The 13,894-nt window shown below is 31.4% G+C and overlaps 1 protein-coding gene across 1 annotated transcript in view; it reads right to left on the bottom strand.

The window, feature by feature from the left end:
• Positions 1-1,709: 1,709 nt before the first annotated feature.
• Positions 1,710-13,894, bottom strand: part of MS3_00000260 (uncharacterized protein) — a 32,245-nt gene continuing 20,060 nt past the window's right edge. The window contains exon 7 of the mRNA XM_051208098.1: positions 1,710-2,032. The gene's annotated coding sequence lies outside the window, so the exon portion shown is untranslated. The remainder of the gene's footprint in view (positions 2,033-13,894) is intronic.

Genomic DNA, 13,894 nt, shown 5'->3' with positions numbered 1-13,894 from the left:
TTTTAGATATTTGCAGCTCAACCTGTGTCGAAATACTTGTGCAAATTTTGAACGATTATGTAAACGTTTTTATATAAATAATTAACTTGTCTGTATAAATATATCAAATTTTTTTAATGGGCTTATCGAAAAGAGAGAATAGTATAAAAACGTTTGAAATTACAACATGTTTTAAAGATGTTCAACATAGACGCTTAGATTATCAATGGAAGAGTTGTTAAGAGCAGTTTGCTAAATTAAGCGCCAAAAAATATCACTTCAAGTATCACACATACATGTATACCAAAAACTTCTTTCTGTTTCTACAAACGTGGCTAATTTCTTATGATAATAGTGATTATGAGTATGAGGTTTTATAAAAACTGCTGAAAGTTGTCGTGATCAAGAACCGACCAATTTTAGATGACCATTAGAAACCAGGAAGCACTAGACACCTGTCCCATTCTATTATGGAGCTTCATATTAGTGCACCTCAACAATCCCACTGAAGATCGAATTGAGAGCTCTTAACCTTAAGACTATCGGACCATCATCCAACGGTTTTTACATGTCTAACTTCAATCGATATGCAATGTTGCCCGACCATATTTCAATTCTCTTGGTTGATAACCACTCTCACTCAACGTGATTGAATTACACTACTCATGGCTTTTCATTGACACTCCAGGAATTCCCTGACTAAACTAGCCATTGGGTGGGCATATGATAGTTATCAGCATAGGGGAATCGTTAAATATTACTGAAGAACTTCAAAGGGGAATTCTCGTAGCTTTGATTGAAAGTAGCATCAAGTAGCTTGCAGTATTTACTGAACAAGAAGTCTTGAGTTAGATCTAAAACAGTAGTTTAATATTCATGATTCTTCAATTCTCTCCGAACATGTATTGTTTCTTGATGAAAAAGTAACTTGAAACTGAACGGTTTAATTATGCGTTGTAGCTATATGTTTAACATCTATCAAGAATGTGAGCATGATGTTTTTAGTTTAGCTTTGAAATTACTTTTTGACAGTTTCCGTACTGCAACTAGAAAACAGCAAGATTAGGTAATAATGTTTTAAGTTAAAGAATACGAACCTATGGGATCCGATTTAATCACCCAGATCTAACTTGTTTGTTGTGAAACCTAAAGAATCTGGCTGTAATCCAATCTAGAGTCATCTATGCACTAATGATCTATTTTAAACGAAGATATAACAGTTATCTACTGTATGATTTTATGATTTCTTTCCAGATAACGTCAGTCTAAAATGAAAGTTCCTCTCTCAATTGAACGAATAATACATAGAAGTAAACTTGGATTGATTTACTCCATCACAATGCTTTCAGATAAGTCCGAAAAGCCAAATCTGTTTTTCAAGGGAGAAAGATTGTATATTGAACCACTTAGAAATCAGACAAAAGTAACTGAACATAACTGGTCAAGAAATGTTTTTCATTTCTAAGATATATATATATATATATATATATATATATATATATATTTGAATAGGTACACATAAGGTTGATTCGGTCAGACAATAAATTCTCGTCTACACTCTCAGTCTTTTCATTCGAAACCCGGTTGGACTCATGTATAGGGATGATTGCTTATCAATATCTTCTTTCTAACATGGCATATTGAAACATGTAATTTACCCATATTTCTAACACTTATCTTTGGCAATTCATAACAAAACACCTTTAAATTTTTAAGCAAAATTTATTATTGTCTTTATATAAATACTTCCTTCCTTATCTTTGATCCATAATTAAAACTGTATTACATTTTTTTGTTTATAATAAAACACCAGTATAAGATTAAATGTATTACATCATAATTTGATTTTATAATCGATATTATCATTGAAAAAACTTCATATATTGAGATTGGATGGTGGTTGGAGGTAGTCGACAAGAAAACCGTGGACCAGGGTTTCGTGCTATTTGGCACTCGTCAGCAAGGTGTACCTGTAATCTTGAGGGAACTGGTGTCTTCTGGCGGATTCGATCCCGTGTCACCCAGCTTCACAGTCAGAGACGTTACCACCGAGCTATATATATATATACAATAACCGAAAAAGAAAGAAAAACACTTTCAACTACTATTGTTTACTTTTATTTACATTTAGAAAATTAAATTTAAAAAAATTTTCTTCTTTATTTCGATTAACTTTTTTTTGAAAAATCGTTTTCTTTTTGCTGTTGGAGTAATTTGTTTGTTTTTTTTCTTTTTTTCTTTCTAACGTGAAACATTTAACGTCTATTTCATTGAAATGAATTTTATCTTAACTATTTTTTTATTTATTTAATATGAAAGAAATTACTATTAGAAAACAATAATTTAAACTGTACACTGTATCTTTCTTTTCTAAAAACAAAACAAAAACAAACAAGTTAATTTAATTTACATTTCTGTATATGAAAGTGAATATAAGTGAGGAAAAAGAAACTCAGGAGTTTTTATTATGAAAGACAAATAGACTTATCTTCCTATGAAAGTAGTAAATAGTAGGAATACTTATAGATATACTTTCCTTAATTTATTGATTTTCTCATATATATATATATATATATATATATATATATCTGACATGCCTGATAAATGACATCATCCCAATGGGTGGTTTTAACAATCCATTTTAAGATAAATGATATCTTACAATTCATTTCTTCATATTCTACAGAGAAAACAAAATCAGTTCAACCTAACAACTGGACACACACACACACATTTTATGATGTATATTTGAATAATTTAACAACAAATCATTATGATATATATATATCATAGTGAAATGAAGTTAAAAAGCGTTCAAACTATACGCCAACGTATAATACATATTTTACATAAATAAATAAATAATAACAATAATGACGAAACAGAACTACTTGTAAATTAACAAATTGAAATGGTGTTATATGAAGAATGATTATAAGGTTTAATAAGTCTGTTAGAAAGATTAAAGTTGAATTTGACTTATAAAGAGAGAGTGACCCCAAATGCCATGGTACGGCTGGGGGAGAGGAGAATCCGCTCTCCTTATTAAAATGCTCTCAAATAGCTACGCGTTTACAGCTACTGTCAGGGAAGTCCTACTCCCTGTCTTCGCAAGGCTGTGTCGTTTACAAAGTTGAGAACAAAAAGTGAGTGTTCACCTCTTTAACGGGGCTGGTGAAAACGGAGAGTCCACCTGGGGGAGATTGGAAAACCCTGATTCCAAACCAGTGGTAAAAATGGGCTCCATGATCTTAAGAGAACAAAAGGTTTAGGGACCTATTAATGGTCGCCGGATACCATGTGACTGTATTTACTATGGTTGCTCCACTACCTTGTGAATTAGATCCCCAGGTCAGAGGCTCGGTGAGTGACCCCTTGAGAAAACCATCTGCTTCAATTCGGGTGCTCGGGCAGTATTCCAGCTCTCACACAAATCAAATGATGGCGCATAGCTATTTGGTGTCTCCTTGTATCAATTTTTATGTGTTTGATTAAATAAAAGAATAATGAAGAGAGAGTATGAGTTATATATGTACAGAATATTCTCTTTTAGGGTAAAGAATATGTCAATCAAAATGCAACGATGGGATAACATTTTGATGAGAGCTTTCTTCAAGACTCAAATAGGTAGTGTTGCGAAAATTAGTTGGTCATTATATAGATAACAAATGATAAAAACTGAATATATACTAATGTTAATCGGATAGTTACGTCAAAATATATACTGCTATATTAAATGGAAGTAGTAAAATATATTTAATAGTATTGATCGACTAAACAAATAAGCATTCATTTCTAACGGTGACCGTAATGATTTAGAAAGCAATAACAATTTCATTATTTAATTATCGACAACTGTCAAGTTCTATATGATCATATTCTGTCTTGTTAATTCAAGTTATCTGAGTGTACTCACATATACTGGTATGCATAGATTTCTATTCTGAATCAAGTCGGTCAAAGTATCAAGACAGTGAGCCTTACTATTTCTAAAGCTCCAACTGAAAAATTATAACGAACTGACAGATACTAGTTATACATAGCTTTCTTTCACATTATAGTGCAATGTTATACAAAAACAGACCACCTCTGCTTTTCCAACTTAGTCCCAGTGTCTTATTCAACTATTGCTAACTTTTACATATCGTTCTATTACGTAACTAGTAGCAGATTTATATGTTCATTTCACTATAATTTAGGTATCTCGATGATTCGAGGATGCTATCAGATGATGATATTTGAAAAAGTCTCAGTGACTAAAGTTTATATATTTCCAAATTTTCATATAACTGCCAGGTCGATGGTTCTTCAAGGAAACAAAAAAGCATAAATTGCATGTTTAAAAAATGTTAATCCATTGGTAATTATTAGAAATAAAACAAAAATGAAAAGAGCTTATACAATTCATAAAAAACTACTTTAAAGATAATGTTAATTACAAACGAATATCAGCTAGACTATCAATGAAAATCAGAAGAAATGGATAGTTGTTTCATCTTTATTTGAGATATATTAGCGGTACACATCAGGCACACGAAATTACATCTTGAAGCATCAGGCCACATAGACAGTTTAGTGTCAGATCAATGAGTCAGAATCAAATAGTTCACATTTCCAGTGATAATTGTTTTGTGGTATAGTACAACTCAAGCTAGATTTAATTCAATAAATTGTTAACTAATATATTTTTGATTTACTCCATAGATTAAAGATATCAATCTGAACCCTGCAAAAATTAATCTTAGAGCTTTTCTTCAGTATTTATACAATGACTGAAATGTTAGTGAATATCTAGAAATTTCAAATAGTCTAAAAATAACTTTCAACCAGTAATACCGTGAATAATTAGTTTCATTAAGCTGATATATTCAGCAATTAAATAAAATCTTGTGTATTTTGTTTACAAAGACATTTTGAAGTACACGTTCTTCATATAACTTATAAAGTACCATAGACAAATTTCTGTATGGCATAATCTCAATGTCCTTAAAATATAACACTTTTATAGTTCCATTACTAGACTTGTGGGAGACCTAATTAATCCAAACGTACATTATTACTGTCATGAAACACTTCTCAGGACGAAGAAATGATTGAAATTCATTAAATTTCAGAAACTCATATTTGACTAATAGTTGTTATAGTAAGCACAGGATCACCATTAAGTACAGTATCATTTTTCGAAATTTACTAAACACTTTGAATCAGCTTTGGTCACAGGAATAACGTCAAAGAATTCTGAGACAATAAACAAACAATAGCTAAGTGGATAACGCGATGGCACTTGAAGCTAATAGTATTGGCTTCAAGTTCCTGAGTGAATATCAACTCTGAAATCCAGGTACATCTAGCTGACTAGTCCCAAATAGGATGAAACGCGCATCCCGGATTCCACTGCTATCCACCATCTATCTTTGCTCATAAACAATAGATATTCATCAAATAACAGTAACCAATATTTTGTCAATACTCAATGTGTGTATCATGTTTCAAAAAAACACAATAACAACACTAAATCTAATAAAATCGAAGCTGGACTTGTTAGCCTATCCTACAATTCACTTTTATATATCTTAAGCAATTTATCGAAAATTTCAAACTATTACTTACAGTAAAGATGGATAGTGACTAGCAGTGGAATCCACGACTCGCGTTACGTACCATTTGGGACTCGTCAGCTGGATCTACCTGCATCACAGAGTTGATGTTCATTCCGACACTCGAATCCAGTATCATTCGCTTCAAACACCACCACGTTATCCACTTAACTACTGAATCCTGAGAGCCACCTGTTTGTGCAATGGGGTGAAGTTTAAATTCACTTGTTGTTTTACTTGTATCTTCCTATTGTTATTTGGGACTACACTTGATCAGTTTCATGTTGACATATGTGCATCCTATGCGAATTGCCTCTATATAACCTTAAGTCACAAGCTTTTTAAGCAAAGATGGATAGTTGCTTGGTGATTTCCAAACACACAATATTTCATAATTATTCATACTAATCATTTTCATATTAACAATTTCATTTTATTACCTGATAATCATAAATTCATAAGCCGTAATTTCAAAAAACTTCATTTGCTTTAAACTTCAACATTCATTTAGATCATTTATTTAAGTGTGTAACCATAGAGCCTGAAATATATGCATTGAAAAAAATACTATATTTTGATCATATGAACTATCTTTAAATGAATGATGGAAATTTTTGGACAGTTTTAAATATTCATTAGAGACTGAACAGAACCAGTTGTAAAATTTTATTACAGTTAGGAGAGAATAGAAAATTTTTTATTTGTTAAATAAATCCAATTGTAAATTTAAACAGTTCAAACACGGAAATACTGTGTGGTCTAAAGGAAGTTTTAGTATATATATACGCATATGTATATAACTTTTATAGAGCATCGCAAATCCCAATGTTAATTAGTCAAGCGGGATATTTTAACATGGAATATATATATATGATATCAATCAAAAACTCAACAAACTCCACAATGTTTAACCTCTAGACCACTAAGCCGGCGTTCGCACGTAAGACCGATAAGTCCTGGGTCCGATTCTCACAAAGCGAGATCGTGGATGCGCCCCATACTAGAAAGAAAGGGCCGGGTTTTCTAGCTTCAGTTGACTCATGAATTTAACTATTAAATTCATAATATATTTCATTTGTAAAGAAATATCATAGTAAAATAAAGCATGAAATTACTGTTATTACAATAAAAATGGAGCACATATAAGCCGTTGTTGAATGGTTGTTATCCAGTTGTTCAATACAGTTCTGTCATGAAATTTTGAAATTTCAGAATTTATTTCCTGATATAAAATTTCAAAATGCATTATAACAGACGATACACAAAATGAACACTTCAGTAAGTAGAAAGAAAATTGGTCAAAACTTCCATTTTTTCAATTAAAGCCGCTAAATTAGAGAAATCTGTTAGGTATTATTAATGATGAGGAAAACTGTAAATTGAAAAAAAAACACTTTTGTATTAACATTCGTTGTTAAGTGAAAAGGTTTCTTTAAAAAATACACGAGATAAACACAAAGCAGTTATTGATGGTCATTAAGAGGATATAGTGATCTTACCAGAACAAACCGCATTTCTAAAAGACATTCTAAGATTTGAATAATTCTACAGTGAAACTCCCAACGATAGACTAATACGTCAGGACATAGACGTCAAACTAATATCAGAGTATCAGAAAGTAACGAAATGTAATATTATCCACATTCAATCAAAAAAGAAACAATTTTAATGTCATTTTCTTTTGTAATAGCAATGCATCATACCAAATTATCAAGCCAACTAAACTAGTGCTTAATAAAGGAAATATTATTAAAATTTCATTTTTCCAATTCAAATCACTTATCATAACATACGTACATAATTGAAAATATTACAACTTTCATGTTTGCTTCTATTGGTTCTTCGCGACTCCCTGGTTGGGGTTCTAGGGATTGTGCAACACAGTGGCTAGATACGTTATCATATATGGCTCTGAATAGAAGCCAGTGGCGATCCTACTGTAACCTTCTTTTACTTTCTTTGTAAAAAAGTCATTGTAACTTATTTAACTAAAAGGATTCTCTCTGGCTGTACCTTTCTGTTTCCCCCATTATTATTATTACTTCTCTACCATACACTAATATGTGGTCGTTATTGTTCTTTTTTTATTTTTACACGCACCTTACATTCTTTGTCTCTTCCCATTCTCATTATTATTGTGTGGCGCACATGTATCTGGTTCCCATTTGTACCAATAATAATGTGTTCAAATAAATAAATAACTTCAAATTAAAACTCTAATATACAATATATCAATATTAAGCTGCGACCACGACAGACACAAATGTGTATAGTACTTGTATTAAACTTATTTATGAAATTCGTTTTACTCAAATATATTATCCAATAGACTATTTGTAACGATGGAAATAAATCTAAACCATTTAAATTCGATAAATGATGCTCAAAAAAACACTACAATGAATGTTTTGTCCTTTAGAGTAATTTCACAGTTTAAGAAACTCAAGAACTAATTATTTGTATGTGTGTTATTGACCAGTAAGCAGCAACGTAGTTGCTAACCATCACGATCACCTTGTAAAGTGAATATCTGGTTTGAAAATAACATTTTCTAACATACTTCTGTTGAATGATAGTTCGATTCCAACATAAACTTATGATTCTAGTTATTCAGATGATCCATTTAGCGAAAAGGTGGTACAAAATTTAAAATTTTTCATCAGTATGTAAAGGTTGTTTTGAAACTTCCCACTGGTGTTAACGACTGCAGTTTATCGGTCTCTGGTCTGAGTATCTAAGTGGGTAACGCAATGGCGTTTTGAGAAGACGGTACAGGGTTAATGTTTTAGTATGAACATCAACTACGGGATGTAGGTACATCCAGCTGACAATTCATGAATTCCACCGTTAGCCACCATTCATTTTCCATCCGTATTTGAAAGCCATGGTGATTGCCAATAAGCTGTTATATGTACTCAACGAATAGAGAGTATTCTATGACTAGACCTCTCATTAAATGATTTTTACATTAAATTAATACGTTCTTTAAGATCGTAATCAGCTGAAATGTGTGGTATGTTTTGATTCTAAAACTATTGCTAAGTAAACGTTTTAAAAAATCATTCACAAACAACTCGATCCTTTAACTGAATGCTGATGAAGAACAGAAGCTTTAAAATACAAAAATATCTAAAACTCCGACTTCATTTTGCATAGAAAACAGATCATATTGCCAATGTCAGCAAGCATCTATGACTTAATGTTAAATAGTACATATTTATACATAAATGCGTGATTACCTCTTCAATCAAAATTTAACATTTATGTCGTTATTTTCTTCGTTTCTTTTTTTTTTTGAGCTGGAAATCGGAAAAATAAAGAATGTTTTGCTTAAATTTCCTGAATCAAAACATTATTATGTAAACGAAAGAGAGTTTGAGAATGGAAATAACCAAGTAAATTAAAAATAATGCGTGCATAATATTTCTTTACATTGTATAGATAAAATCACATTCAACTCCAAAACATAATAGCAAAAATAGCATATATATATATGATAATAATAATAATAATAAAACCCATTTCATATGCAGTAAATGTATGTGAATGTGCCTACATCAGTGATTCACGTGAGAGTTCTTATCGTCATCTTGAATTGCATATGTGTACAATAGTAAGCGTTTATACAATATGATCAAATAAAAGTGTAACAAAACAAAATATTAACAAAAATAAAATAAGGAAGCATGTTAAGTTGGATTGTTTACTATTCGGAAAGAAAAAATCATTTTAACTCATATAAGAAACTACAATAAGGGTGACAGTTTTCTGACAGAATCCAAAGTTTTGATTTATGTATTCAATTGCTTCATTGTACATAATGACGTCCCAATCAATTCGATGTTCGATTTTTATAATAACTATAAACATTAAATTGTGGGTAAGAATGGTAAAAATATCAAAAGCCATATAAAATACTATATTATTCAGTCAAATGTTCAGTAACACTACTAAAAGATACCTCAGTTTATATTTTATGAACTTAGTGTTAAGCAACTAGATCATAAACATTTATATTCCTTTTATCATAAGTTTCTATTTGACCTATTGACTACAATTGTACGTTTTACTATTCTTAAGTTATTCTCAATGTATTAGATACAGTCTTTCACAATCACAGACACTTTTCGGCTTGATCTTGTATAATTGTTTGTTTATATTTCATGGTGTGATGTGGTCTGCCTTTCTTGTATATATACTAAATGTGTCTGAAATATATAATTTATATATCGGAAGCTAATATAGATGTTCTGGATACAATGGGAAGGGCTAAGCAAGAAGGACTAATAAACACTGTAGGTTTCTCGTACCGGTCAACACGTCATTGGTTTGGTATAATGCTAAGATTGTGTAGGTCGTGTTGTGATTGGCTATCTTATCAAGTGATAATAGACAAACTGAAAGTTATAACATACTCAAAGTATGTTTAAGACCTCTCTCATCTGTACTTTCTAAACAGTTTAGGTACATATAGTTTGAAGCCTACACATGAAGTTTACTTATTCATAGCTTGAATACTGAGTAAAAATCTTTCTTCTTTTAAGGAAAAATTATTTTATAATCAGTGAAAACTACTATAACCAAAAACGATCGATTGTCTACAAAAAACTGACGTTGATATCACCTAAACAAATTCGTGATTTTTAAAACTAATACAATTATTACAAACTATCGAGCTAATCATTTAGAAAGTACTTGCAGATTAATACCAAGAAGTGTGTATTTTCTGAGGAAGGTTTTTGTGGATATTGTAGTAATTTTAATAGTTGAATTCATGAGTCAATTAAAGCTAGACCATCATGGAAAACCTAGAAGCACTGGACGGCCGTTTCCTTCTAGTGTGGGACTCCTAAGCTGTGAGCATCCACGATCACGCCCCTCGTGGATCGAACCCAGGATCTATCGGTCTCGATCTCGAACGCCTAACATCTAGATCACTGAGCCGGCATCCAACGGTGTTAATGTCTAACTTCAATCAATCCAAGAAATTGACTTACACATCCATCATTTTCTTTCTATTGTAGAAAATAATATTCCGTATAAATCTGAAATGAAATTTACACGTTTAAAGTCAACCTAATTAGTAATAATCACGTTTTATTTCTGTTTTATAGTTTACTTTCTCTTTATCTTATCAACTACTAAATAGTAAACTTGGTTGTCTGTTTTTTTAATATTTCGAACAAGTAACTTCAAATTACCGTGTAATGATTAAATTCTGATATAATCACAATCTGTTAACTGTATTTAGTTGTTATTATAATCAAAGTTGTACCAATAATAAAAGATGATTCAAATGAAGAATCTTTATATACAGGTTACCCAAATAAGTCTTAATAGATTGTAGACATACTTCTTAACTTTCCATAGATAATGAAGCTCAATACATTCTAACAATGTTAACTTTTTTTTTATAACCAAAGGTAATATTTGTTGTCAGTGTGGAAATTCCTATTTTAATGTGTATATTCCTTATAGGTTATAAAGTAGAACTTACAATATTCCTCCCATAAATGGAACTTATAGAATTTATTTTATCTGTTTATTTTAACACATAGATATTGGTACAAGGAGGCACCAAATACATATGCGCCACACAAATCTCATTCGATGTGTGAAGGCTGTGATACTGCCCGGGTGCCCAAACCAAAGCAGGTGGTTTTCTTAGGGGGCCACTCCCCGAGCCTTCGACCTGAAGGTCTGATCCACATGGCAGTGGAGCATCGTAAAGAGATGCAGTCCCATGGAAGCCGGTGGCCAACAACTGGTTCATACGCCTTTTGTTCCCGCACGATACTGGAGCCCATGTGCACAATTGACTTGGAATCCGGTTAAAGCGCCGGACATTCGCTTTTCGTCCTCTCATTTTCGTAAACAACACCCCTGCCACGAGAAGGCAGTGAGTAGGACTTCCCTGGCAGAGGCTATAGACGCGTGGCCATGTGAGAGCATTTCGAGAGGGAGAGCGGACTCTCCCCACTCTCGGCCGTACCAGGGCATTTGGGGGCACTTATTAGTGAAAATTTACATTACAATGAATTTTCATATGTAGTAAATATTTCATAAAGTCTTCAAAATGTTGGAAAATTATCATAACTGTTGTCAATTTCAACTATAGTTAACTAAGTGTAAGAATTTCTATATAAATATCATTAAATAATGTCTTATCGAATATTGGTCTTATTTAATACATTTTGAATTTTCAACTTTCATATAAATAAGCGAAAACAAATAGATTATGAAAACTGTGTACTTTCTAACCTTAAGATGAGAAGAATGTTAATATATTGTCCTTTCAAATGATAATATGTCGATCATCTTAAAAGATCTAGTTCATTTACTACTTTACTCACTAATCTCATATCTTTAGCTAAAATAAACCTTAACACATTAATAACGATTGAATTGATTAAAGTTCTGAATAATCCGAGAATACAATAAGAATACACAAATCAAGTCAATACAGTAGGTTGTTAATTAAACTTATCAGTTTAGATTCATTTAAGAAAACCAATCAAATTTTAAGATATAAGTTAGAAATTGGCTTCTTTTTTCAGTAACGTTCTTTCTATCCCCATGGTTTACTAATGAATAATTGATCAGTCTTTGTGTTGAATCTCAAAAATGAATAAAATCACAGTAAAATTACATAAGTCTATACTTTGAATCTGATGGTGTTAAACAAAACCCAGTAGTAAAGTACAATGAGTACTTAAGGATTTCTGATTTTTTAATAAGACCAACTAAATTCCGTTAAAAAAATACTAATAAATTTTTACGATATAGAAGAAAGTACTTCTTTGAAATCATTATATGCATTCTTAAGTTATTTTATATTGTTTGTTAGGTTTAATCAGTTCCTGTTACAGCTACGTTCATTTATACACTGTAATGAAAACAAGGTCTCCTGAAATCTACGTTATTTTAGATTTTAATCGTCATATAAAATGTATTTGATACACAAAGGTAAAATGCTATGTGCTGGTTCATACGCCATTTGTTCCTTCAGGATACTGGAGCCTATGTGAATGATTGGTTTGGAATCAGGGTTTTCCAACTCTCATAAATGGACTCTCTATGTCCACCAACCCGGGTTAAAGCGTCGGACATTTGATTCTTGTCCTCTCATTTTCGTAAACAACACTAATGTCTTGAGAGATTAGTTAGTAGGACTTCAATGTCAGTAGTTGTATGCACGTGACAGTGTGAGAGCATTTCAAGAAGGAGAGCTACCTCTCCTAACTCTCGGCCGTACTAGAGCATTCAATGGCATTAGATATTTACCTAAAAACTATGCAAACTTCCACTTAGTCAAACACTTTAATTTTAATGATTCCTATTGATATGATGGAAAGAAAAGTCAATTTTCGATTGATTTACTCATTATGAGTTTTGTTTAAGATCACTTCCGTTTTGATTCAATGTAATGATTACTCAATGTGGCATTTGTTTTGTTTTCTGGTATGATATTTTATCCTGTATAATATACGATATTCTTGTATTCCATTGACATGAACTATGCTCAGTATGGGATTTGTTATAACTGAGTATATGATTTGATCCTGATTATTAATCAAAATGGGTGTACAATCAATATATAAACCAGTGTATTTTAGACTACATTCATTCGTCGTCGTCATAGTGTTTGTGGCTAATAAATCTTCACTTATACCAGTCTTTGTGTTCTTACTTTCGCATCGTGGGAATTGCAGAGGTCTCTCGTTCCGAGTATGAGTGATCAGCGCTTTTTTCTGGCACAACAATTGCGGCGACCAAATATAACACCTATGGCAGGTTTATTTAATTATACAATAATAAAAATATTTTTATAAGAGCAAGTTAACAAGAGCGGATGAAGTATCTTTATCGGTAAAAATTTATGAAACATGAGAAATACTTATTACCACAACATCTGAAAATTATCCTAATTATAAAATAGTTTCTCTCAAAGTCAAAGGAACCTAAAAATGATGAAGTTGATCTTTTAAAAAAATGGAAACTAACTAGATAATACAAAATATGAGATAGTTTTATTCTATCCCGTAAGTTTCTTTTAGTTTTATTCTACAACTTAGTAAACGAATTAGTGTATTGGAATAGATGTTCGTATGAATGATTCTGTATGAGAAAGAAATGACAAATTATGAACAACATATGTGCTCATTTGAACGTAAAACCAAGTAATTTTTCATTCGTTTTCCCTTTAGTATATATATATATATATATTCGGCTATAAACGTGAATAAATCATAATGAATGAAGGGAAAATAGAAAAAGTTATTGAAATTAATTTGAGTGTAAAAATTATTTTAATGAAA

The sequence above is a fragment of the Schistosoma haematobium genome, chromosome 1, assembly GCF_000699445.3.
Source record: "Schistosoma haematobium chromosome 1, whole genome shotgun sequence".
Classification (NCBI taxonomy): domain Eukaryota; kingdom Metazoa; phylum Platyhelminthes; class Trematoda; order Strigeidida; family Schistosomatidae; genus Schistosoma; species Schistosoma haematobium.
Note: the sequence above shows the minus strand (reverse complement) of the source record. Positions and strands in the feature narration are given on the sequence as shown.